The 25396-nt window shown below is 37.1% G+C and overlaps 1 protein-coding gene across 1 annotated transcript in view; it reads left to right on the forward strand.

Moving 5' to 3' along the window:
- The window catches only part of LOC126916985 (E3 ubiquitin-protein ligase MIB1-like), a 266584-nt gene that overhangs the window by 63972 nt on the left and 177216 nt on the right, over positions 1-25396 (forward strand). The window contains exon 2 of the mRNA XM_050723374.1: positions 21029-21092. The gene's annotated coding sequence lies outside the window, so the exon portion shown is untranslated. The remainder of the gene's footprint in view (positions 1-21028; positions 21093-25396) is intronic.

A 25396-nucleotide genomic window follows, 5' to 3' on the forward strand; every position in this document is an offset into this window, starting at 1 on the left:
AAGGCAGAGGCCTCAACTGAACAGTGGGGCCCACCCCCGCGGGCCCGAGCAGGATTACGGAGGACGTGAAATTACAGGTCCCTGCCCGAGTACCGAAGTACCAATCGGACAGGAGTGCAGATCCACGACTGAATCCCCAACAGATTCGCAAGCATCAGCGGCGCGACGACAACTCCCGCGATTCGGTGCGAACGTCGAGCAGTCGTCGAACAGTCACCAAGACTAAGGTGTGCTTGGGCCGCCTTACGAATACGAAGAGTTGTCCAGTGCACGTTGACCCGCACGTACCCGGAATACGCACGAGCGAGTACGTCACGCGACAGTTTGAAACAACTGAGCGATCGCGAACCGACAAATCGCGGATACAATTTTTCGTTCCAAGATGGATAAGTATCGTTGTACAGAATGAGCTAACAATGCATTTAACATAGATATCTATCTTACGATTAATTAAGGCTAAAACGCACGCATTCCAAGGTATCCAACGTCGTCCAACGTCGTCCAACGTCGTCCAACGTCGTCCAACGTTGTCCAACGGTGTCCAACGGTGTCCAACGTCGTCCAACGGTGTCCAACGTCGTCCAACGGTGTCCAACGATGTCCAACGGTGTCCAACGATGTCCAACGATGTCCAACGGTGTCCAACGGTGTCCAACGGTGTCCAACGTCGTCCAACGGTGTCCAACGATGTCCAACGATGTCCAACGGTGTCCCACGATGTCGCACGTTGCAGTCCAGTCCAGATCATCCAAAATTCTTTTGGCGGCATTTGGTGATCCACACTGGACCAATGGTGTCCCACGTTGCAGTCCAGTGTAGATCATCCAAAATTCTTTTCGCGGCATTTGGAGATCCACACTGAACCAATGGTGTCCCACGTTGCAGTCCAATGTAGATCATCCAAAATTCTTTTCGCGGCATTTGGAGATCCACACTGAACCAGCGGTCGCCCGCCTTGCAGTCCAGTATAGATCATCCAAAATTCTTTTCGCGGCATTTGGAGATCCACACTGAACCAATGGTGTCCCACGTTGCAGTCCAGTGTAGATCATCCAAAATTCTTTTCGCGGCATTTGGAGATCCACACTGAACCAATGGTGTCCCACGTTGCAGTCCAGTGTAGATCATCCAAAATTCTTTTCGCGGCATTTGGAGATCCACACTGAACCAATGGTGTCCCACGTTGCAGTCCAGTGTAGATCATCCAAAATTCTTTTCGCGGCATTTGGAGATCCACACTGAACCAATGGTGTCCCACGTTGCAGTCCAGTGTAGATCATCCAAAATTCTTTTCGCGGCATTTGGAGATCCACACTGAGCCAATGGTGTCCCACGTTGCAGTCCAGTGTAGATCATCCAAAATTCTTTTCGCGGCATTTGGAGATCCACACTGAACCCGTGGTGTCCCACGTTGCAGTCCAGTGTAGATCATCCAAAATTCTTTTCGCGGCATTTGGAGATCCACACTGAGCCAATGGTGTCCCACGTTGCAGTCCAGTGTAGATCATCCAAAATTCTTTTCGCGGCATTTGGAGATCCACACTGAACCCGTGGTGTCCCACGTTGCAGTCCAGTGTAGATCATCCAAAATTCTTTTCGCGGCATTTGGAGATCCACACTGGACCAATGGTATCCCACGGTGTCCCACGTTGCAGTCCAGTCTAGATCATCCAAAATTCTTTTCGCGTTTTTTGGTGATCTACACTGGACCAGCGGACGTCCGCATTGCAGCCCGGTATAGATCGTCCAAAATTCTTTTCGCGGCATTTGGAGATCCACACTGGACCAATGGTATCCCACGGTGTCCCACGTTGCAGTCCAGTCTAGATCATCCAAAATTCTTTTCGCGTTTTTTGGTGATCTACACTGGACCAACGGTGTTCTACGGTTTCCAGTGGCGTCCCACGGTGTCCAACGGCGTCCCACGGTGTCCAATGTCGTTCCACGTTGCAGTCCAGTTTAGATTATCCAAAATTCTCTTCGTGGCTTTTCGTAATCCAAAGTGGACTGTATTAGCGTGATTCTGAGCTTGGTATCGAATTATTGTGCTATGTTTGTACTTATCGATGTAGTCGTTTTCTAAAAATTAATCAACTGATTAATCTGCGAAAACAATTACATCGATCGGTACAAACATTGTACCATAATTCGCAACCGTACTGGCAACATTCGGTATCGATGATACATATGTCTAACTTGGAACCACAGAAAGGAAATGAAAGTACTGACACTGTATATACAATTTAGAGTCTTGCAAAAGAGACATACGACTCGTTGTACTAAACTTATGAAGATATCGGAAAGTTATATACTCCAATGTGACCGCGATATGCTTCTTTTAAAAATGGCAAAACGGGAAGAAGCCTGAACAATCAGACGATGGAAGAAAAATCATTTGGGCATCTAGCATACATATTTAATATGCCATAAAATGTTCATATATGTAACTGAAACGTATTTTCTGTAAATTGATAAATCTGAAACAAACTCATTTACTGGATTTGGTATATGGAAGAAACAGACATCTTTAAAACGAGAACATTTTATGAAACATTTTATGAAAAATAAACTATTAATAATGGTCAATTATAGATCAAATTACTATTGATTAAATTTTAGCAAATATAGAGAATCGTGTGTATCTTTTAATCGAAACTAGGGTTACGTTGGAAACAAGAATTTTAAGTAATTGAATTTAAACTGAATTAAAAATTGAAAAGTTCATTTGGAATAACTAAGATGAGAGAAACCCCGGTTATTATAAAATCACTTGCTTTATCTTTTAACTTTTAACAGTATCTGTTATTTTCTACAACAACATAGTGATTTGCAACATAATAAACCGAAAGGTATGTGCATAAGTCATTTTTTGCAGAATTTTTGCTACAAACGTGACGATGTCTTTGTTTCGTGACGAAACTTTTGTTTCATGCAAATGAAATTCGAATATTTATAAAATTCTACATTACTGTTAAAAGATTGAAGTGAAAATATCGCGGTCGAAAAAATTCTAAAAGTTATGGTTCTAAGAACGAACAATCACCAGCACTAATTCCAATGGCAATGAATTAAATTTTAACAAATATTTCAAGCCTTCATAGCAACATTAAGATATTTCGTTATAATACTTTGTTGCGCATGAAATCGCTCACAATTTCATACATGTAAATATATATATATATATTATACATTCGTAATAAAATTCTGTATTTTAGCAGTCATGGTAACGTTAACGCTGACAAAGGAATATGTCTTATAGCAGTATTTTCAGTAATAAACATAGTAATAAGGGGCGCATTAATAAGGGGCGCTGAAAAAGAAACAAAGCAGTAGCCAGAAGGGCTACTAAAATTCAATCGTCTTCCACTCTATATAAACCCGATCAACACGCCGAGAGTGGAACTGAATATTCTTGTTTCGCAACGCTAATTTACTACTAATATTTATGAAGCAGAAAATTCTCAAAATCAAACGCAACGAGTGCTTCGTTATATCTGCAATATCAATTAATCTACCATTTAAAAAAAGAAAGAAAAATCTGAAAATTCCCGATATCTGATACGCAACGCTAATAAGTATAAATCTACGCACTCGTATTTAAGCAATACGCAACACTAATAGCGAGAGATCGCAGTGCAACCATTTAGGAGGTTGCAGATGGACGATCACACTTGTACAGCTCTTTAGGCTGTACGTGTGATCCAGGAGCAGTGTCCGACAAATGCAGTCGGAGGGTTTGGGCAGTTTGTGAACGCAACTCTACTTAACAAAACGCGAGCATTCATTATCGCAACGCTAACAGGAAAAATAAGTAGAACTCGCGATGGAACAATGTCGCAACGCTAATTCTTAAAGTGAATTTAATGAAAATTACTATTTACTATTTGAAAAATCTACTTTAAATATCCTAGTATTGCTACTTAAACAGAAAAACAGAAAAAATTCTAAAAATTGCAAAAGACAATCGCGATATCGTAATTCGCAACTCTAAAACAAACGCGATTATCATTTTATCGCAACTCTAATTCAAACCGTAATCATTTCGTAACTCTAATACAACCCGTAATTAACTTGTCGCAACACTAATAAGAAAAATCGCGATTTGCCCAATGGGACGATGGACCGATATATACATCGGCCAAAAAAACAAAGACTACTACTACTACTACTACTACTACTGCTACAAATACTAAAAGCGAGCATAGTGACAAAGTAGTAACGATAATGACTTCCCATGCTCCGGATGACCCAGAGGATGGGGAGCCATTGGTAGTTGCCCTCTTGAGTGACAGTTTGTCGGGCCTCTTCGGCTTATAGCCTCTTCCTTCTTCGGGCGCAATGCCCGCTGTAACTTAAATCTAAGCTCGAGACTTCTAAATCGCAAACAAAAAAAAAACTTATAAAGGTAAAATAAAAATATAAACCGCGGAAGCTGATTGAAGTGCACATGGACTGACCAACGATCACAGCAATGATCGTTGCCCACTCGCACGTGCGTGCTCGAGCAATAAACGTTCGTTTCGAGCCCATTCGCGACCGCGACCGCGAAATTCGAAAAATCGAAAGGCAAAACCAGAGACGAGAGCATGCCCTACTCGTGCCACTTTCACCGTCGATTTTTCAAATAAATTTCCAGAAACAGGTTGGTCACACGAAAACGCGCCTACCCGACCTGAGACTGTGCCAACCTGCCCGGCCCTACCTACTTATAATTAACAGACACACCAGAAAGTATACTACCTATCCTACCTAGCGCTATATTTAAAAAATGGCAAAACAGGCACACCAACACACCCACTCCACGGTTCTCACACAAACGCCCGGGCGCAAAGGTCCTACACTAGAGAGGACGTCCCGGGACGCCTCCGACACCCGAGCTTAACATAACATGCATACTCTAAGGTACGTACCTTTTTCCTGAAATCGACTGACGAAGGCTAGTGACCATTGCGTAATACGTGATAAAACACGTCTGAGGAAATTATATTTTTAAAATAGATATAAGTAAACTTGGAATTATAATTGCAATTGATAGCAATATTAAGAGTATGAGTACACTTAGTCACGTGGATGATATTATCAGAAATTCTAAGTCTATCGAGACGTAAATTGAATCGATATATGTCTCGACATTTTTAATATTTGAAGTTTTAAGGAATGAGAAAAAGCGACGCAATTCCACGACCTAACAACACACACACGTAATGTGGAAAATACGTCGTGCACGATACACTAACACATGGTCAGTCGCTGAGAAATTATTACATTACTTAATTCTAGGTCATCGTGCCCAATGTCTTTCTCCCATTCAAGTAGCACCTGGGCACGTGAATGAGATCCTGACAATGGGCACGGAAAGGGTTAAACCTGAAAATCCTGATCTAAAAAGATGATTAGTTGGTGTAATTTTTATTTAACGGACTAACGTTCTTTGATTTTATATTTTACTACTTTGTATCTGATTAAATCTATTTTATTAATTTAATAGTAACTAAGTAACTCTACTTTATTAATTTAATAAATCAGAAAAAAATTTTAATATTGCAAAAAAGATAGCGTTAATTGAAAAAGACTGAGACTCGATCAAATGGAATAATTGACTCTAAATATATTACTAAGAAAGAAATAATCTCAGGCGATCTCTTTATCAAAGCACATACTCGAAAATGCAGAAGCTGTGTTCAAAATTATTGCTTTGATTAAAAAATCTACCTGTCGCGAAGTGTCTTCTTGCACGTAAAATTTCACACATTCTTGTACGGGAAAAATGAATTTTTACTCATATTTTAAATTCTAGCCGAAGTGAAATAAACTAACGTGACTTAATATTGTCACGATCAATTCATTGCTTAAAATTAAATATATTTATGTCATATAGGTATATTCGTGTAGATATTTGCCATTTGCAAATATTCATATGGAATATTAACATGCATATTTATGAATAACACGAATATATTCTCAAGTGTATATGTTAAGCCTAACTATTAAAAAACCAATTATTATAATCGCGATGTGCAAGAAGACCTATCCTAAACTAATAAATTTTAAAAAGGCTGTTACTACTCACGGGTATAAAAAATACCCGCGGTCACTATGCTCGCAAAAAATTCTACGTAATACAACCAGTCACCCGTGCCGATTCGGACCTTTCATCCTACGACATGATTGGGTGACCGGAGGAACAGAAATGCATGCGACTCACCGTTCGAAGCGGAGAAACAGAGGACGTACCATGGATGCTGCGCCATCCCAGGGAATATCATCAGGGAGACTAACATCAGGCAGGAACCGTGTAAGGTCCAGTGGTGGAAATGGAGGTTGCGAAAAATCTGTTACAGAACAAAACATGATGAGTGATTGCTGGTTATTTAAAAGGTTGGAGATAATGAGAAATGACGGTTTATTAACTTCAGTAACTTTAGTAATAATAAAGATTGAAATTCTAATAAACTTTGTTAAGAGTAAAAACTGAAACTCTAATATAAAAGTTTGAGAATAAAACATTTAGTGATTTTTGATACATATCAGACAGTTTTATTGTACTTTAATGTTAAGACTTTTCAATTAAAAAGGACATTTACAACTTTCTAAATTATCAATCATTTTTATTTTATAATTAACAATATTTCAAACAAAATGTAATAAATAGAACAAATTGAAATACAATACATAAAATTACTTACATTTTTGATCTCCTGGAGAGGCCTTATCCTCTTGAGGGAGGCACTGACTCTAATACCGAAAACGAATATTCAAAAAAAAAAAAAAAAGAAAAATAAAAGACTACGTTACCGCGACCGCTTAAGTGATAATCACCGAACAAGAACTCTAATATCGCGTACAAATTTAATTGATAAAATTTTATTAATTTTCGCGCGTGATTATTCGATCGAATTTAATCAAAAATATCGTGATTTTAAAGTATTGAAATGAAACTATCGCGTAGCAAACACTGACTCTACAACCGCATTGCGCGCGGTCACAAATATTCCCTGAAAATAAAGCTGTTTAGGGGCGGGGGGGGGGGGGGTTGAAAAAGAAGCGAAACGTCGTTTCGATAATTTTCTTCTTTTCCCTATCGAACGTTTATTTAGAAAATACTGCTATTTTATTTATACTTAAAAATTATTATTAAGAAATTGAAACAAATATGAAAAATTATTGAAATTATGAGATATTTCTCGATAGGAAACAAATGCTTACGAATACCGTGAATGGAATGCAATCGTTTGCAAGAATTATACTGTTCGCAATTAGAATATATACTGTGAATTTTCGTTATTAGAATACGAAATGTACATTCCACTAATACACTGTAGTCGCGTGTTATAAATATTGGAAGATATTTGCAAGAATTCAAAAGTTCGTCACTAAAAATACTTAAAGAATACTGCACAAATGCGCGCGGAACCTTGTTTCGAGGTATTTCAATCTAACTGTTACTAAGTTGCAAGTTTATGACGTTATAACTCAATTTAAAACAATAAGATAATTCCTTAAAAATTCGTTTGAAATAAGAGAATGATTTCATACATCGGGATCTTTCAAAAATATCAACGGATTCTAGCAATGCACTCCTGTGCACAAAATAACAGCAAGATTCAGTGGAAAAGAAGAATAGATTTTTATATCTCGTTCCAAGTCAGATAAGTATCATTGTACAGAATGAGCTCGGAATCGATTCGACATAGTCAAGACATATCCGATGGTGTCCAATGGTGTCCCACGGTGTCCCACGGTGTCCCACGGTGTCCCACGGTGTCCCACGGTGTCCCACGGCGTCCCACGGTGTCCCACGGCGTCCCACGGTGTCCCACGGTGTCCCACGGTGTCCCACGGTGTCCCACGGTGTCCCACGGTGTCCCACGGTGTCCCACGGTGTCCCACGGTGTCCAACGGTGTCCCACGGTGTCCAACGGTGTCCAACGGTGTCCAACGGTGTCCAACGGTGTCCAACGGTGTCCCACGGTGTCCCACGGTGTCCCACGGTGTCCCACGGTGTCCCACGGTGTCCCACGGTGTCCCACGGTGTCCCACGGTGTCCCACGGTGTCCCACGGTGTCCCACGGTGTCCCACGGTGTCCCACGGTGTCCCACGGTGTCCAACGGTGTCCAACGGTGTCCAACGGTGTCCAACGGTGTCCCACGGTGTCCAACGGTGTCCAACGGTGTCCCACGGTGTCCAACGGTGTCCAACGGTGTCCCACGGTGTCCCACGGTGTCCCACGGTGTCCCACGGTGTCCAACGGTGTCCAACGATGTCCCACGGTGCAGTCCAGTCTAGATCATCCAAAATTCTTTTCGCGGCTTTTGGTGACCCAAACTGGACTGGTGCGTAGTTCTTAGCTTGGCATCGCTTTCCAAAGATTAATCAACTGATTAAATTTTGGAAAACGATGCCAATTACCAGGTCTCACCACGAGGAGGTGACTACGCAAGAGACCCGTCCATTAATTCTAAATTTCCTAAAATAATAGTTTAACTGTTATATATTAATAGTATAAATGATCTAAATTAATAGCTTAAATGTTATAATAATAGCTTGAATGTTATAAAGTATTAATTTAAATTTAATAAATTGTTAGTTAAAATGTTATAACTTATTAGCTTAAGTGCTATAAATTAATAGTTTAATTGTTATAATAATAGCTTAAATGTTATAAAGTATTAATTTAAATTTAATAAATTATTAATTAAAACGTTATAACTTATTAGCTTAAGTGCTATAAATTAATAGTTTAATTGTTATAATAATAGCTTAAATGTTATAAAGTATTAATTTAAATTTAATAAATTATTAATTAAAACGTTATAACTTATTAGCTTAAGTGCTATAAATTAATAGCATAAATGCTCTAAATTAATAGTTTAAATGTTATAAAGTATTAATTTAAATTTAATAAATTATTAGTTAAAACGTTATAACTTATTAGCTTAAGTGCTATAAATTAATAGTTTAATTGTTATAATAATAGCTTAAATGTTATAAAGTATTAATTTAAATTTAATAAATTATTAATTAAAACGTTATAACTTATTAACTTAAGTGCTATAAATTAATAGTTTAATTGTTATAATAATAGCTTAAATGTTATAAAGTATTAATTTAAATTTAATAAATTATTAATTAAAACGTTATAACTTATTAGCTTAAGTGCTATAAATTAATAGTTTAAACGTTATAATAATAGCTTAATTGTAATAATATAAAAACTAAATTACGAATATGTCAACAAAAGTTCTTGAAAGTTGTTGATGTTCACCCCACGAGAGTTACAGCGAAAATGAGCTCGCGCGCGAGTCGGATGTTTCTTATATAACATCCGGTGACGTTCCGGATGATTGGTTTTCTTTAACGTACGCGACCAATGAAAATCATGAAAAGTGATTGTTCTATTATAACGCAATCAAATTAAATAATTTTGTAATATTTATTGTAAATTGGCGTCTTTGGTAATTTGTTACAATAATTATTTTTATCATTTTTATATTTTTTACAATGTAAAACTATATTTTCGCTTCTCTGGTACTAGGTTTCGAGTTATAACTATGTTAATCTATTTTAAATGCGAGTTTATGACAAGAATAATTGTACTCTAATGGACAAACATAAAGTTGACCAGTGGTCAAGACTGTACACCCATCCCAAAGAGGAAAAAATTTTTACAATATTTTAATCTGTAACAAGTGATAACAAATTTTTTTGGGCTTTTTCCATAAGATTTTTTATTTTTCCCACCTACCACGATATTTTATAACAATTTATAAATTTCCACAACTGAATTATGTATGCATACAATTTCGTAATTCTTTGCATATAGGTATCGTTATTCCGTTATAATATATTAAATATATAAATTTAACATATTTTAACACCCGCGCAATTCTGTTTTACTTTTTAATATAGCGTTATATTAAAGTTTTACTTCATTAATTTAATTGCTTGCGTTATTTTATTTAACAATTTTGGTTTATACTTAAAATCCATTTGTTTCTACCTGTCGCAGGACAGTTACATAGTTCATATAATTAAATCATATTGATTTTCGATGAATATTTATTGTAACAAATGAAAGATTTTTATATATTTGTCCGTGGAATATTTTAATACTGTTGTAGTAATTATTAACTAAAAGCGAAACATGTTTCATTAAATAGAAAATGAGGTATTCCACGATACTAAGTTCTGGTATAGTCTGACCATAAACAAAATGAATGTGTAATATACAACTAAGGAATCTCCAAATCCTTTGACAGCCAAAGCATCCTTCGATACCCAACGTTACTTTTAACATCCAATCACAATTTCCGTATAAATCTTTCTTCGCAGATTCAATCTTTCAGTGAATAATTTTGTGACCCACCTCTCAATAGCTTGTCAGCGAAATAAACTCACGAAGTGAACCAAACATGTCGCTATACGTATAGATCTTCTCATCACTTGTCTGTCTTACATCGCTAATCATCGATAACTAGGATTGACACGAATCTGGACTAGCATAATCAATCATGTAACCAAGACACGGTCGCGATAAACGAAATCAACGAATCACCAGTGCATCGGAGCGTGTCCTTGCGCAATTTACGTGAAAAGCCGAGAAAACGAATATCAACGAATGATAATTAACGAGCGTTCGTTAGCAGGGCGTAATTACAGCGGAATCGATTAAGCGCGAGGGGCACATCGGTATTCTCGGCTGTTCTTGGAGCTGGGGATAACGCCTGACGAGAGAAAATGATAGCACCAAGCACGAAATAAGGAGAGTCAACCCCAAGAGCCCCGACACGAGCCGTATTGGCATTGCTGGCAGATTCAATTTAAGATAGCCGCGAACTCTGGACTCTCTGAATACGGCGTGCTATATTAGAGTTCGTGGAAGTTTACTGTACCAACACCTCCCCAACACATCCATAAGGGGCGAGAGAGCCGGTTGAATTATGCTTCGCGGCGTTAACCATTCGCCCACGATGTATCCGGTGGCTTCATAATTTCTAATGGACACGCAAACATCGTTACACGCCGATTAAGGACTTAACAGTTTGCTTTTTTCAATACAAGTGACTAACATGGTCGACTTTAATGTGGGAGGATTATGTTATGGTTTCAGGAGATCTGTTAACTCGGCTTGTGTAATACAATATTTAGAATGTTACACGAAAGAACAATTTTGAAAATTCCGACAATGCGTGATAGTAAAATTATCATCTGCACATCCGGTGTAACGGAATAGGATGAGTAGAATGCCCGAGTATCTCGATCGGTAGACTGTGGATTTCTATGGATTTATGCGATGTTTGAAGATGTAAAAATTGATTTGTAGAGTTCGTAGAGTATACGAATATTATATAAAATATAGTACGGTGTTTCTCATCGTGTTAAATAGGTAAAATAGGTTTTTAATTGATAGACACAGATATAGAATTTTCGAAATCCTTCAGTGGGAACAAAATTTTTACAAGTCATTCGTTCGGTTAGAAGTATTATTCTCAAGTATAGAGGAAATATTTTGAAATATTTCGATATAATATAAATAAATATTTTTAAATATTAGAAAGTACGGATATATTCGGCCAGTCCAGTGAACAAATGATTAACAGGAATAGATATATCCGTTCTCATCGATAAAAGGTAGAATATCTGTTCGAACAGCCATCCAGTTAGTTCTCCTTCTAACTAGCCGTCACGAAGATTTATCGTAATCGCGGATAAATCTGTCACATTTTGCCGACTGCTTGTGGAATTGTACGCGATATTCTTCGGCGTGGAAACAACTCGTTGCCGTACTAAGGCAGATAATTTGTTACAAACCGAGATTTTCAACTCGAAGTTTCTCTGCGCCCGTTCACAGGGATCGGATCTTTTTCACTGATTTCTGTTTACCGAATCTGTGATAACGAATCGAATTTTTCAGGTAGGCGTTATCTCGACGGAGATTTTTATTCGGGTTCCCTCAACTGGGTTGATTTGCGGCGTCATATGTCTGCGTCCGTCGTCACAGTTGCGTTTGTTGAATCGATTGTTTCACAGTCGAATGCGAAACAAGCTCGGTTATTTCTATAAATATAGTTAAACTTTGGTAACTCGTATTTCAAAAGAAGAGAGTCGAACTATGGTGGTCTTTCAATTTTTCCAGTGAGATAGATTTAACGAACGAAATCGACCGAAAGAGAATTTATAGCATAAAGTTAACATCCTATTAACTGATTAAATTAATATTTTTCAAATTCTAGAGGCTCAAATAGGAACAGACTCGGCTTTATTTATTTATAAAAATAAATGACAGTTTATACGAATCTGTCACAAGCCAAACGGATCGATTTCACTTTTTGTAAGTTTCTCAATTTTATTAAAAATTACTTACCGTTCATCGTCGTTATAGCAGTTAATATTATATCCATTCTTGTCGTCGTAAATATCGTGTTTGTACATGTAACTTTAAAATATAAAAATGTTACCGTATTTACTGACGAATATTTCTGCTATTTTCCAAAACTAGACCCGTCAACATTAATCATTTCTGTATTAATACCATTTATAATTCTCTGAACAATTTGATATTCAGAATGCGAGCCAAGAGATAATATCGCTTGTGGAATAGTCTGACAAATTAAGTTTTACTTGTCATACTTAGTCATTCTTCTTCGATTGCATGGAACATGATTACTAGTTTATTTACACGCGATAATCCATACAATCTCGATGTTTTATATTACGCGCACATCTAAATTTCTGACGTGTAACACGGACGAGTCTGGTCGAACAACGCGATAACTTATCTTGACGTATTTCCAAACGAAGTTGAAACTATGGCGAAAAGTTTTTGCTTTGGCGAAACTATTGTAATTCAGGTAGTTTCGCGAAGCCTAATGAATGCTGAAACGTTTGTTCGAACTTCATTTTATCTAATTTCAAACGAGATAACTGGAAACTCTGTTGATCTTATTTTACGATAGATCGTTCTTTATTTTCCGCTATTTGACTTTTCTTCTTCGTTCTTGGGAATTTAATCTTCAAATCTCCCGATACTCTTCCTTGTTTCACTATGTTAACGCGAGCTACGTTAGGAGACTTAACGTGACCATATCTCGTAACATAAATCCACTTTACTTCCCTACTGTGTAATCTCGCAAGTCGAATTCCTATTTCAACGAGAGACAACCATGTTCCATCCCCGCATTGATTAAAGTTTTAACCCCACGTGATTCCTAGCCAATCTCACCCTACTTCCCTTCGAACGAGCCTTTAAGATCACATCTCTCTGGTCCGTGGTGACCCCCATTGACCCTTATCTATGTTCCCGAGAGCAGATCTCGTTTATTTAACTGGATCTATGGTTTCACTCGAGACCATTCGTTTTTCTTTTCTCTCTCTTATCAAATCTGTCGTTTTTTAATTAATCGTAATAAAGGATAATATTGTACATTCAAAGAAATGGTACTGTGACTTTTTGTAAAAATATTATTGGACCATGTTTTTCCATAATGCTGTTGGCATGGTTAATTTATCCAGCTTTTGATGCTTATTACTTAACGGTGTTTCTTCTTCGATCATACTCATGTTTATTCTTTTCCTTGCATACCTAATAATTTATTAAATAATTCATGAAATATACTATACCTTTAAGTTCTATTAAAAATTGCACGATTTTTCCGTATGAAGTACTGTATCACTAGAAATTTGCTTCCAGGAAGTTTGTTTACTCCTACGTAAAACAATAATTAAACGTTTAACTAATAATGAACGTTAATAATGAAAAGACGGGAATGGTATCATTATTATACATTAATAAATTAATATACAATTAATTATTATACGTTCATGATACTATTTTTGTATGGCACGAATAATCCATATAACTGAAATGAGTATAATTAACTGTACATATAATGGAAGTTCACTCGTTCTCTTCAATATCTACGATTTCTCGTTCGAATAATAGAAGTTCAGATGAGTGAATTCAATCGGCAGAACTTCAATTAATCGGGCGCTAACTAAAATTTCCTTTTCATAAATGAAGTTTGAATAAGTGGAGTTGTACTAAATGACGTTATTATCCTCCTCATGAAATAGAATATTCTACGTATTCTACGTATATTGTTGAAGCATAAACTAAAAATTGTTGACGCCGAAAGACATAATTAGGTTACTGCATACATTTTTATTATATAAATCGATACAAAGCGTGGTTTTAGAGTTGAGTGGAGGCGAAAGAAGATATCTTCATTAATCTCCTAATAATCCTAATGATTAAGAATGGTTTTTATAATGACAGATTTGATGTCAGAAGATTTTCAAACCGAAGACGTTAAATAATAAGACCGAAAGATGCAATAAGTTCTTTTTTTTAAACGATAGCTCCGAAGATTTCTGTGAAATTTTACCAATTCTTTTGAAATTTTACTATCGCAACAGTCGTACCATCATAATTTTACCATCTCGCTACAGTAATTAAATTTTTAATGAAATTTCAAAATGTTTGATATAACATGAACGATGTACACACAAAAGTTTTCTATGGTTAATGTTGAAATATTTTCGCCGGTCATCCTGAATGGACATCGTAAATGGAATTTCTATTATATATATACGTGACTCAACTCGAAAAAGTATGTTTTCCAGAAAATGAGAAACTCTGATTTTGGATATAATCAAATCAAATTTCCAAACGAGGAAAATAACGCTCATAAAACAGCTTCAAGTGTTCTTTGTTTCTCAATTTTAATTCTTAACCCTGGAAATCAACTTTCGTATTAGTACAAAATTAACAATGAGATACATTTGTAGATGCAGCACAGTATCAAATATCTCTATCTCAAACATCGATATCTCGACTCCTTAGCCGGTCGAATTACGAAGATAAATAAGATTTTCATAATCGGACAACGAGTGACCCTGCAGTATTCTCGCGGTGATAACTCGAAAATCGTGATTTTCAATTTGCTTCATCAGGTCAGAGCTGAAAAATGCGTCATCTAATTATCGTGAAAGTTTACAATCTACGATATAAGTATCTACATTTTGTAGAAAATAAAAATCCCAACGCTTAAACCATCGGTTTCTGCAACGTCTAATTAATACGCGGCTAATGTCAGACCCTGGAAATAGCGCGCGGCATTTTCCATTCGCTACACGGCGCCCATTAAAGACAAATCCTGTCGGTTTGAATCGATCGAACTCATCGAGCACCGAGCTTCGAATTCTGGTGGCTGCTGGTGAATCAGAGTAGAACGGGACGGGTTTGCATAGGATTCTCGCTGATCTAAAATTCGAAAAGGACCGGGCGGACGATGACAGATCAATACACGCCCCATCCTTCTCTTCTCCTTTCCCTTGCTGCTGCTCCTCGTCCGCGGAGAATCTTCCGCCCTTACTGCAATTCCTTTCGTGCGCTCTCCCCTATAATGGAGCGCCATAGAAGCGGGCTGTCTTCTTCCCCAGACTGATCCTTTTATATGATAATTGCAACGTATTTGCCAGAGATCGTGTATAAACTGGCGGGCTTTATTGGGACGAAGCACAGTGCATTGTGGCCTGGCCGCAAGGTCGACAGATTCGAGCCACCCATCCCTCCGCGCCTTTCTCCGCTTTCTTCCGCATTTTCGTGTCTCGAACGTCTTCGTCATCTTTGCTAGACGCTTTTCCGTACAACCTCTTACCACTCTCCCTTTTTTCCCCCGCTTTGTCTATCTGACCCTCTCTTATTTCTTCAACCAGGAAATTGTGATTTCTTGCTGTTTCGATTTTTTGAAAGACGCCGAAGAGGGGAATAAGATGACCATGAAAGCTCGATAGGAATGATTTTTCGTTCCCAATGGACTGCGTGTGTTACGTGAATTTCGATGGAGTTTTAATGCGGTACATTGTTTTCGTGTAACAAAGGGGTCGATACATATAATGGACTTTGACGTATCTCTCCGGTTTGTTATATTATTAATAAGAACGACTGTTGGGTAATGTAATGGTAGTTTATAATATAACAACTTTACGATTTCAGTATTTAGAATACAAAATTTAGAAAATTTTGAATTATGATTATATATTCATCTACCACAGGGTTTATTTTTATTATATTATATTATATATCATATTATTATATTATAGAATATTTGTATTCATTGTTAGATATCAGCTCCTTTTGCAGTTATGGGAGATTTAAGTGCTAAAATGTATAGAAAATACGTGTATATAGAATGTATATAGAACTATATAATATAACGTGTATATAGAAATACAATACATACACGTTACTAAACAGTGAAAGAGCTTATACATAAATTCTAACGTCACTATCATAAGGGGCGAAAGTACACGACAAAAGTTCTTTAAAAAAGTTTGGGAACTTGTAATTTGTCCTCTGAACCTATTTAAAAGTTTCTCTATTAAGATGATGTATTTAATCTACTTTGCCGCAGAATCATTAATATCAAATAGCTTTACAAGTTAGTCCTGTGAAGCATACTGTAATCTCCGTGCATTATGGCCCTTCTTGCAAATTCATTCTATAATTATTTATTACGATACAGTAAATATATTCATCGATGGCGTTAAAATATCCTAATATATATATATAAATTATAACGTGCAGTTATTGCAATTGTTCTCTTAAAACGACATTTTAAAATAGCGTTTAAAGTGTCAAAAATATAAAGGGGGAAAATAAAGATAGTCACGCTTTAGTCACCTAAAAGCGTAGCTAGTAGTTGATGATTCAGACTGATGCTTAAATTATAACATCAAAATATGAAAACATTATATCAATTGAATCGCATCAACTGAAACCACTTCGGCATTCCTCTCGAACTGCATTAAACTTTTCACGCTACAATATCCTACAATTTGTTATAAAATTTAAATTATACTAAATTCATTACGCGCTATAAGTGAATACATTATTGATGGTAGACGTGAATCGACGTTTTCATTTTATGATCGTTGAGCACGTGAAACGTGAATCGACGTTTCTCATTTCATAAACATTGACGCATTTTCCAAAAATATGCCGCAACTGCGGTAACATTTGTTTCACAACGTACCGTCAGCAACGTTAATGTTACTACATCCGGACATCAGTAGAAACAACTCTCCAACCTACTCTTGCAATTCTCCAAACGCATTAACCTCAACCTTAACATTCTCTAACTTTTTAGCTACCAAAGGTGACCACCCCTGAGAATTTCAACAATCACGATCGGTTCACCAAGTGTTTAACGATTAAAGATTTCTCGTGTGGTCCATCTAGGCAACGGTAGAACGCTGGCATTTCTAATTTATCCATCTACACACACAGCAATTCGAAAGCTCTCTTACGAGGCCACTAAATATTCATGTAGAGTCATCGCGAAAGGAAGAAGAGTAGCGGAACGCCCGGAGGGTTCTAAGCAATTTCAAAGAAAAGATTATGTTTCCGCGGACAGAGGCGAATGAGAGTGGCTGGATGCCGCAAGAGCCAGCGTGGGGGTGGATCGTCGACTAACGGGGAGGAGGAAGAACTAGCGAAGGGGTGGAAGGGCTCGGGGAAAAAAGTGAAACTAATTTTCGTTCGAGCCTGAGCTCTCTCTCTCTCTTTTTCACTCGCTCTTTTTCTCTTCTTTCCCTGTTCCCTGGGTTGGTTCGAAAAGTTTCCCCTGCTTACCTAGCAGGAAGTTGCTTGGTATCCGCGGTACGTTAATCCCGCAAATAGATGACTTTACGAAATGGTACGAGGCTGTCTGGGAAAACGGCGAATCTCACGGTAAAAAGGATAAGCTCGCGCAGCCCGCGGGATGTTGCTCGTTCTACCTTCTCAACCATGCTGGAAACGTGCCGCCGTTTTGTAGACTGCTAGGATATCGGTCTCGTGTTATCTGTACGAGAACCTGACAAACATTCCTTCGTGATTCCGACCTGCCGCCGTAATTCGTCGAACTACGTTGCTCCGTGCAGCTTGAGGGCTGCGCCCGTTGGCTGTTGATTGCAAAACGGCGGGGGTGGAATCTAGAAATTGACACGTGTTACGGGGAACAGATGGTATTTGTTGGTCCAGAGCGACACGTAGTTTTGTACCATGTTTAGTGTGCCTTGAGCTTTTGGTCGATATTTGTGCCTGCAGGATGTTAGACCTCAGACCTGTTCGATGGGTCGCAGGATTAAATAAGATTGCAACGTTACGATTATTATTTTCGCTTTTACAGTTACTTTCTTGCGGACTTACTAGCGTGCGTGCTAGTAGATGGTTATTTGAAAAAAATTCATTGAAATGCAAAGTGTGATTTATTTGGTTATGAAGATTGTTAGTCTTAACGGTTGTTAAATGAAATGCTTTATTTTAGTTGTTTAAAATAAAGATATTGCCTGGATCGCTTTGTTCTTTGCATTCGAATTTATTGTTTAAAGAATCGTTCCGTAATATTTCGCAACACACTGACAAGTGTGTCTATTAATGTGTGTATTAATTAAAGTGTGTCTATTCGTGAATTTTATTAATTACTGCTTCTTTAACCTGTCAAATCGAAACTTTTATACTTACGGAATTAAAAGATAATAAAGATAAATGGATTTTTATAAATTATGACACCAGCAAACATATTTTTAACGGGAATAAAACGATGGATAATAATTCTGCAAATAGAAGAATTCAAATAGAAGAATTATTATTTCTAAACGATTAAAAATTTGAACGACGAGTTGGTAATAATTGATTTTATAGAATATTCTCCTACCTTCAAATAGCTGATAAATTCATTTATATCTTCCTTCTCTATTAAATATATTTCTACGTAAATCAAACATCGATTCGATCTCAGCATGAACAACGATCCATTTACAGAGCTGCATGTTTTTCGCATTTTCAGAGTGTTTTGTGGAACAGCTTACAGCTGCGGATCAAATTCTATTTCAAGTCGTATCCTGGACGTGGCACCCGTTGTTTTTAATTTTCCAAAACGTAAAAAATTCCGCTGGCAGAGGTTTTTTTCAGGCGTTTCCAGCAGACCCATTTTAATCCATGGCACGTTGCAGCCGTTGAAACGGGTGGGAAGCACGACCGCTTTCACAGTCACTTAGTTCTTCAAGTAGAGAGAGGGATAAGAAGGACAGAGAGGGTGGAAGGAAAAGGGCCAGCAGAAGAGCACTTAAACACTCTGACGGTTAAATTTAAACTGCCCCGTGTTGCGCGGACTATCATCCCTCGGTGTTGATCTGCACGGTAATCTCGAGATTCGACCGATGCTGTCTTCCCACTTCCGCTCTCAGTTACTTAACCTACTTTCCCCTGATCGTTTCCATTCCTTCGTTGAATGTTGCTGTTCATTGCCGTTCTTTTATGCTTCTTTCTATTGCGTGAATTTGATTCTGTTTTATACTGTTTAGCTGCAAAGATTGTGAAAGAAACTGAAAGATAGTTTCATGAAAAATTGTTATTAGCAATTACATACTTTTTTTTTAAATGATAGAAGTTTACTATTAAAATATTGACAATGATACGTTCGTCGATTCAAATTTCAATAATTACGCTGTCAATAAGTTTCATTTTATTGGTTTAACGATTATTCCTAATTTATGTGCAACATATTTCTTCGTCAACTTCCATATTCCGTAATTAACACTGTATCTTCTCCTTGGTGCTGCTTTATTTTCCAATGTTTTATTACTGCACGTTTCTTTCTTATTGTTAATAATAATAATTAGACCAGTAATACGTGATATCCAATTGTTTCTACTGTAAACGTATTATTTGCAGGAAAATAATAAAATAAGAATCTAGAAAAATTCAAATATTCATTCATCGAATTTTCTTTTGTAACAAGAACTAAGTTGTTTCAGGTGCAGCGGTAACTACGCCAGGTCATCTGCTTCATCGTCCTTCTCTCCACTCACTTTTTCCCTTGTTCCAATTCGTTTCCCCATTTCTTTCCTTTCGTCCGTGTCATTCCATCTACCTTGCTTCCTTTAACCACTAGCTGGAGTTCCCTGGCCCTGCATCCAATTTACGTGCTATTTCACCTGTGTTCATGAACCAGCGTGTATTTAGACGCGTTCGAGCGGTGTGCAGCAGCATAAACGCTTGGATGTTACGACATAGCAGAGACATAGCGTTTCACTTCCGCGAGAATCTAATGGCTGTGGCAAACGAAGGACCATCCAGAAGAATCCTTTTACTTCGAGTCTTCTTACAGACTCAAATAATCCCTTAAGCATCTTCCATTGGATACAATAAACATTTTGAAAGCGTCCAATGATACTTTTATATTGTAAAAGCTTAATAAAAGATTAACGCTGTTATAGCTTTTATTCCTCTACAAACATCAATTTCCTTGTAACCAACGAGAGTGCGATGGTGAAAATATGAAAAATTGCTTGTAAATAAAGGTTTTTTGAAATTTACTGTTTCTGATTCATTACACCTGTATTTGTCCATCATGTATGAAAAATAACGTGATTTGTGTTTATCTTTTTCAGAAATATAAAATCGCGAAAAAAAAATGTAAAAGGAAAACGAATATGAAAAATTCGAAGCGTAATTGATGATATAGCTTGTACACTGTTATTGGAATCTGAAATCGATTTTTCAAATTGTATAAAATTGAAATTGTTCTTCATACGCAGATTTCTATTCTATATAGGATTTTTTATTTAGGATTAGTTTCCGCCGTATAGTTACTCTTTTCCTCTTAATATCCTCTAAAATTCTAACGATCGATGAATTATTCCGTGTTTTACGAACTTCTTTCATTCTACGCTTCCAGAACTAACACCGAACAAAATGGGAAAGTAAATGGTATACGATTGATTAAAAAATTTCCTTTATCTTCATCTTACAAATTATTTTACTACTTTGATATCGATAACGCGCTTTATATCGTATCTTATTTAAAAAAAAAAGCTTGCTTTTATATGCATAATAAAATGACAAAACTGACAAATACAAATAAGCTGCATAAGGTATACAAGTAATAACGTAACCATAATCTGTTCGAAATTCCCAAACGAAACGATTGTCGTATCTGTAAATTTCTCTCTAACGATAGTCTTTCATCTCTGTTTCAGGTAAGTGAGACGATGCAACTAATCGCCGAGCAGAAAATCGACGGCGAGGTATACGCTTTGACTGGTAAGACAATGCTCTCTATTTTTGAAATTGTCGCGCCAAGGAAGGTGGTCGTTCCTCGCGAAATCCTATTATTAAAAAACGAGTGGTCGATGCGCTTTGACGATTAACCTCCCTTTTCGTGCTCGTCCCTCGCCGCGTTGTCGCTTCAATTATAATTACGGAATCGCGGGACCGTTCACAAAGCGACAATAGAAATGCCATTGTCGTGGAGCGGAACGTCAGAACGTGGCGGGAACAGAGGAGAAGGAAGAACGTGAGAGGGTATTAACGAGAGAAAGGAAGGGGCACGTAGCTTGTTAAATAAACTATCGTGAATGTGGAGGATAACGGGCGCGTACAAAAGGCTCGATTATACTCGTCTATCGACGTACGCTTGATACAAAGTAACGAGTTAATTAAAAAGCAATCGGTTCCTTTTCAATTAACGACACGTTTCTTTGGCTCGACCTTGCGTAAGATTTCCCCTCGTATGAATTCTACTCTTTGAACGTTGCCGTGCTGTTTCAAACGGCACGAAGCACGTGAACAATTTCGAAAAATATATCCCGAGATTGTTAACGCGCCGAGAATAAATACCTTGGCAAGAAAAATAGTAGGTTAACGAATGTAATTTCACTCGCAGCACAAATACCGTGGAACTGTTTGATAACTGGGTTAAAACGGCAGGCCGAGTTATCCGCTCGTTGCAATTAATGGCTGGGAACATTTTCAGGCAATTTTCTTCCGCGTTTCAAGCGAAGATTTCGTGTTCGTTCTTTAAATGGTTTGTACTTGAACATTTTATATCCTCTTGCGCAGAAATTTACCGATTTCGTTGAATCAACGAGTTTTAGAAGTTTGCTCTGGTATTCGTACTAATTGATAAGAATCACACTTTTTTGTTTTTCAATTAACGAAGTTTGAAACATTTTGCGCATTTTAAAACAAAAAGTCACAGATGAAAGTATTCGTAAAAGTTACGATTTACATTAGGTTCGGACGAAGCTTTCTATACTTGTAAATTTTTACCGATACTTGATTTTTCCGAGGAAAATTATTACGAATCGTTATAAACATTGACGTGACCACATTTATTTTTATACCACTCGCAATTAGTATCTTAAAACTAAAATTGAATAGCTTAAAACGTAAAGGATGACATATCGCGATTATTGAAATATTTTCAGAGCGCTTTCATTTCAAGAGGAATCGTTTAGAATGGTAATTGCACTTTGAAGTACGTTATATCGTCTCATCTTCGAGGAACCGTTTCAAAGTTAACAAATGATTATCTGCTGGTGACAACCTAACATGACACGCATCCAATTCTATGTAAAAGGTTTCAAGTCCTGCTTTCCGATATTCAAAGAAGTTTATGCATCGTACACTCGCGCTTGTATATCAGTGCTTCCACACTGCCGATTACATCCACTCAATCTGTCAAACTGTCAGCATTTTTGTAGATACTCTCCTGACATTCCAAGAACACAGAAGAAAATATACACACATATTTCCACGACATTCTCCGTTTCTATACGTTTTTCAGAATCTGTAAGGCAATCTGCATATTTAATTAAGCATGCAGAATTGTAAAAATGTAATATTTCATTCCTTAGGCAATATGATTTGAAAATACAATTTTCCAGTACCGTTGTTTTCCAATTTCTTTCTGATACAAAGTCGTGTCTTGATAGCATTCAGCTCAGAAGTTGAAAATCCTACTCGAATTTATTTTATACTGCTGCTTAACACACTATCAGTAAATGATTCTCCTTTTATCAAATATGCTAAAATCTAACTGTGGTTGCACCTGAAAAATTCTTCATGTTTGTAGACTGCATCCTCTCTACGTAATATGATTCATTTCCAATTGACAATGAATAAGATCAGCAAGCAATTTAACACTAATTTAATCAAACACTGACTCGTTGTTTATTTATTATTAATCTTGTTAATTAATATACGTAACTTTGCATTACACCCATTCATCACACAGTTCATTACGTAGTACGTAGTAAAAAATGCAGCAAGAGTCTGAGAGACAAAGAACAGTAAAATTACAGAACAGCTAGTTGCGACAGAAAATTAGAAGATAATTATAATTCCAACTGATAATGAGAAAGAGGATCGTCGAAAGATTGAATACTAATTTCGCCAAATATTAACTTGTTATTTATTTATTACGAAACCTGTTAAATAAAATATAATATATATATAGTTTCTCATCTACCAGAAGAAAGGTGCAGCAAGAGTCTGAAGGGTAGGAAACAATATCGCAAAATTGCAGGGCGGCTATTTCGCGTTGCGACAAGAAATTCTTTGAAGCAACCCCTTTGTTTCGCTTTCCTGGTCGTTTCTGGCCACGCGCAGGCTACAGCGAAAGGTTCCCCAGAGAATAGATGCTCGTCATATCGGTATTTAATCTAGAGCCTTCGCTTCACATTCTCGGCAGCTTTTCCTTGCGCCACTCACGTTCTCTACTCACGTTGTCTAGTCACGTGTACACGGCTATGTTTGCAAGCGTTCACGGTATCGGTGTTTCTCATCGCGCTCATCCCGCACTCCTTTTCTTCGTTCTATCCCTGCCGAGGCTGAAATCATACTCGATTGAACCTATCTTCTTCGACTGTGTTCCTTAATCGAAGTCTGAACACGTCTCACCGGAAGAAAAGGTGGAGGACGATTATTATTAAATGATATTTTTATACACCGCCTTTATAACGTTCTCAGTTATTGATAGTTGAAAGAGAGTCGATAAAAGTCGCGCAAGTATTGTAAGATACGCCGTGGATGAAAAATTTGGAAACGCTCTGACGTTCTTTATGTAACGTAATATAACGTTACAGTGTAATTAATGAATACGATAATACGACGTTCACAGGTGAAGAATATAAGTTAGATTTCTCTTGTTTTGTGAAAGAACAATTTTAAGATTCGATATGCCATCGGCCAATCACACATCGACGCAATCTATGCATCTGATTCTGAAATTAAACGTAAATTTTTATCATCGGGCTAGGCATCTAAGAAATATCATTATAAAAATATCATATTATTAAATAATATTATTTTCCATAAGAAAAATTGAAGAAGCTTATATGTTCGAATCTCTCAAGTTTTCGTATTAATTCAAATCTTCTCCTTATTAACCATCAAGTGACATAATACTCTGAAAATCATTATAAAAATTCATACATCCAAAAGAACGTTACAATTTTCCTCGGAACAGTAACAACGAATAATTGCTTCGAATAATATATCGAAGAGTATAACAACATTTGTTCGTACAAATAAAAAGAAGCAGAACTAACTTCGTTGTTACGTTCTAATTTCAAGAACTTTATCTCGAACTATTATCTGTAAATGCTGATCGAATCAAAGATCTATCTTTTGTTAACGTCTCTCGTTTCTCGTTGAAACGTACGATATTACGCGGGACGTTAGAAGATGGCCCAGTTAACGAAACTATTATATGGAAATAGCAGAGTATGCGCTTGACAGATGGATGGTGCTGTGCTTGTGGATATTTACAAAAGTTAGCGCGCGTGGGCGACGGTGGAGGTGGATGCTATCGCGGTTGAGTGCGTGTCAAGAGGCGAGCGAGTGAAAAAGGCGAGTAGGTGGTGACGAGAGTCAAAGGATGTATTGTCGTAACAAGTCGTAAAAAAGAAGCTATAAAAAAGGTTAAAACGCGCCTCAACCTGACCAACGGTGGTTAGAAATCGTCGGTGAGAAGAGGCGTTCACCAGAAGCGTAGAAAACGACTTCGCGTGGCACCATTCTGCCGCTAAGATCATCAGAGATTGCACCAGTTCATGGCGGATGCTTTTAAGGGCGCGTTTAACTCCTAACGGATCCTGCGGGAATCGATGAAATTGCTCGTGCATTTCATTTCTTCTCTTCTTTGTTGCTTTTCTTTTTTTTTTTTTCTCTCTTTGTACTTCGGAGATTTATTGATCCACCTAAGACCTCGTAACTGAATGCATCTCGCGAGCTCTAGTTAATTCTTGCACGGTCGTATTTTATTTATCTGTCTGTTCATTTAACAGGAAAAAAGACAAATTTAACGTATAGCAGTAAATATGGAATAAAGAATTGAGCTAGAAATCGCTGAGAAGTTGAAATTGACATACTAGACAATTTTTTACTTCATCCCGTACACGGTTAACTTATATTACAGAAATTTGTATAAGATATAATTTCAAAGTGCAAGAATTTTATATAAAAGAGACACACTTTTATCTGACCAGCGATTAAACGATAGTATGGTTTATTTGATATAACGTAAACGATTCTTTTTATTTACTCTTACCTTCATCTTTTAT

Source organism: Bombus affinis, chromosome 5, assembly GCF_024516045.1.
Source record: "Bombus affinis isolate iyBomAffi1 chromosome 5, iyBomAffi1.2, whole genome shotgun sequence".
Taxonomy (NCBI): Eukaryota; Metazoa; Arthropoda; class Insecta; order Hymenoptera; family Apidae; genus Bombus; species Bombus affinis.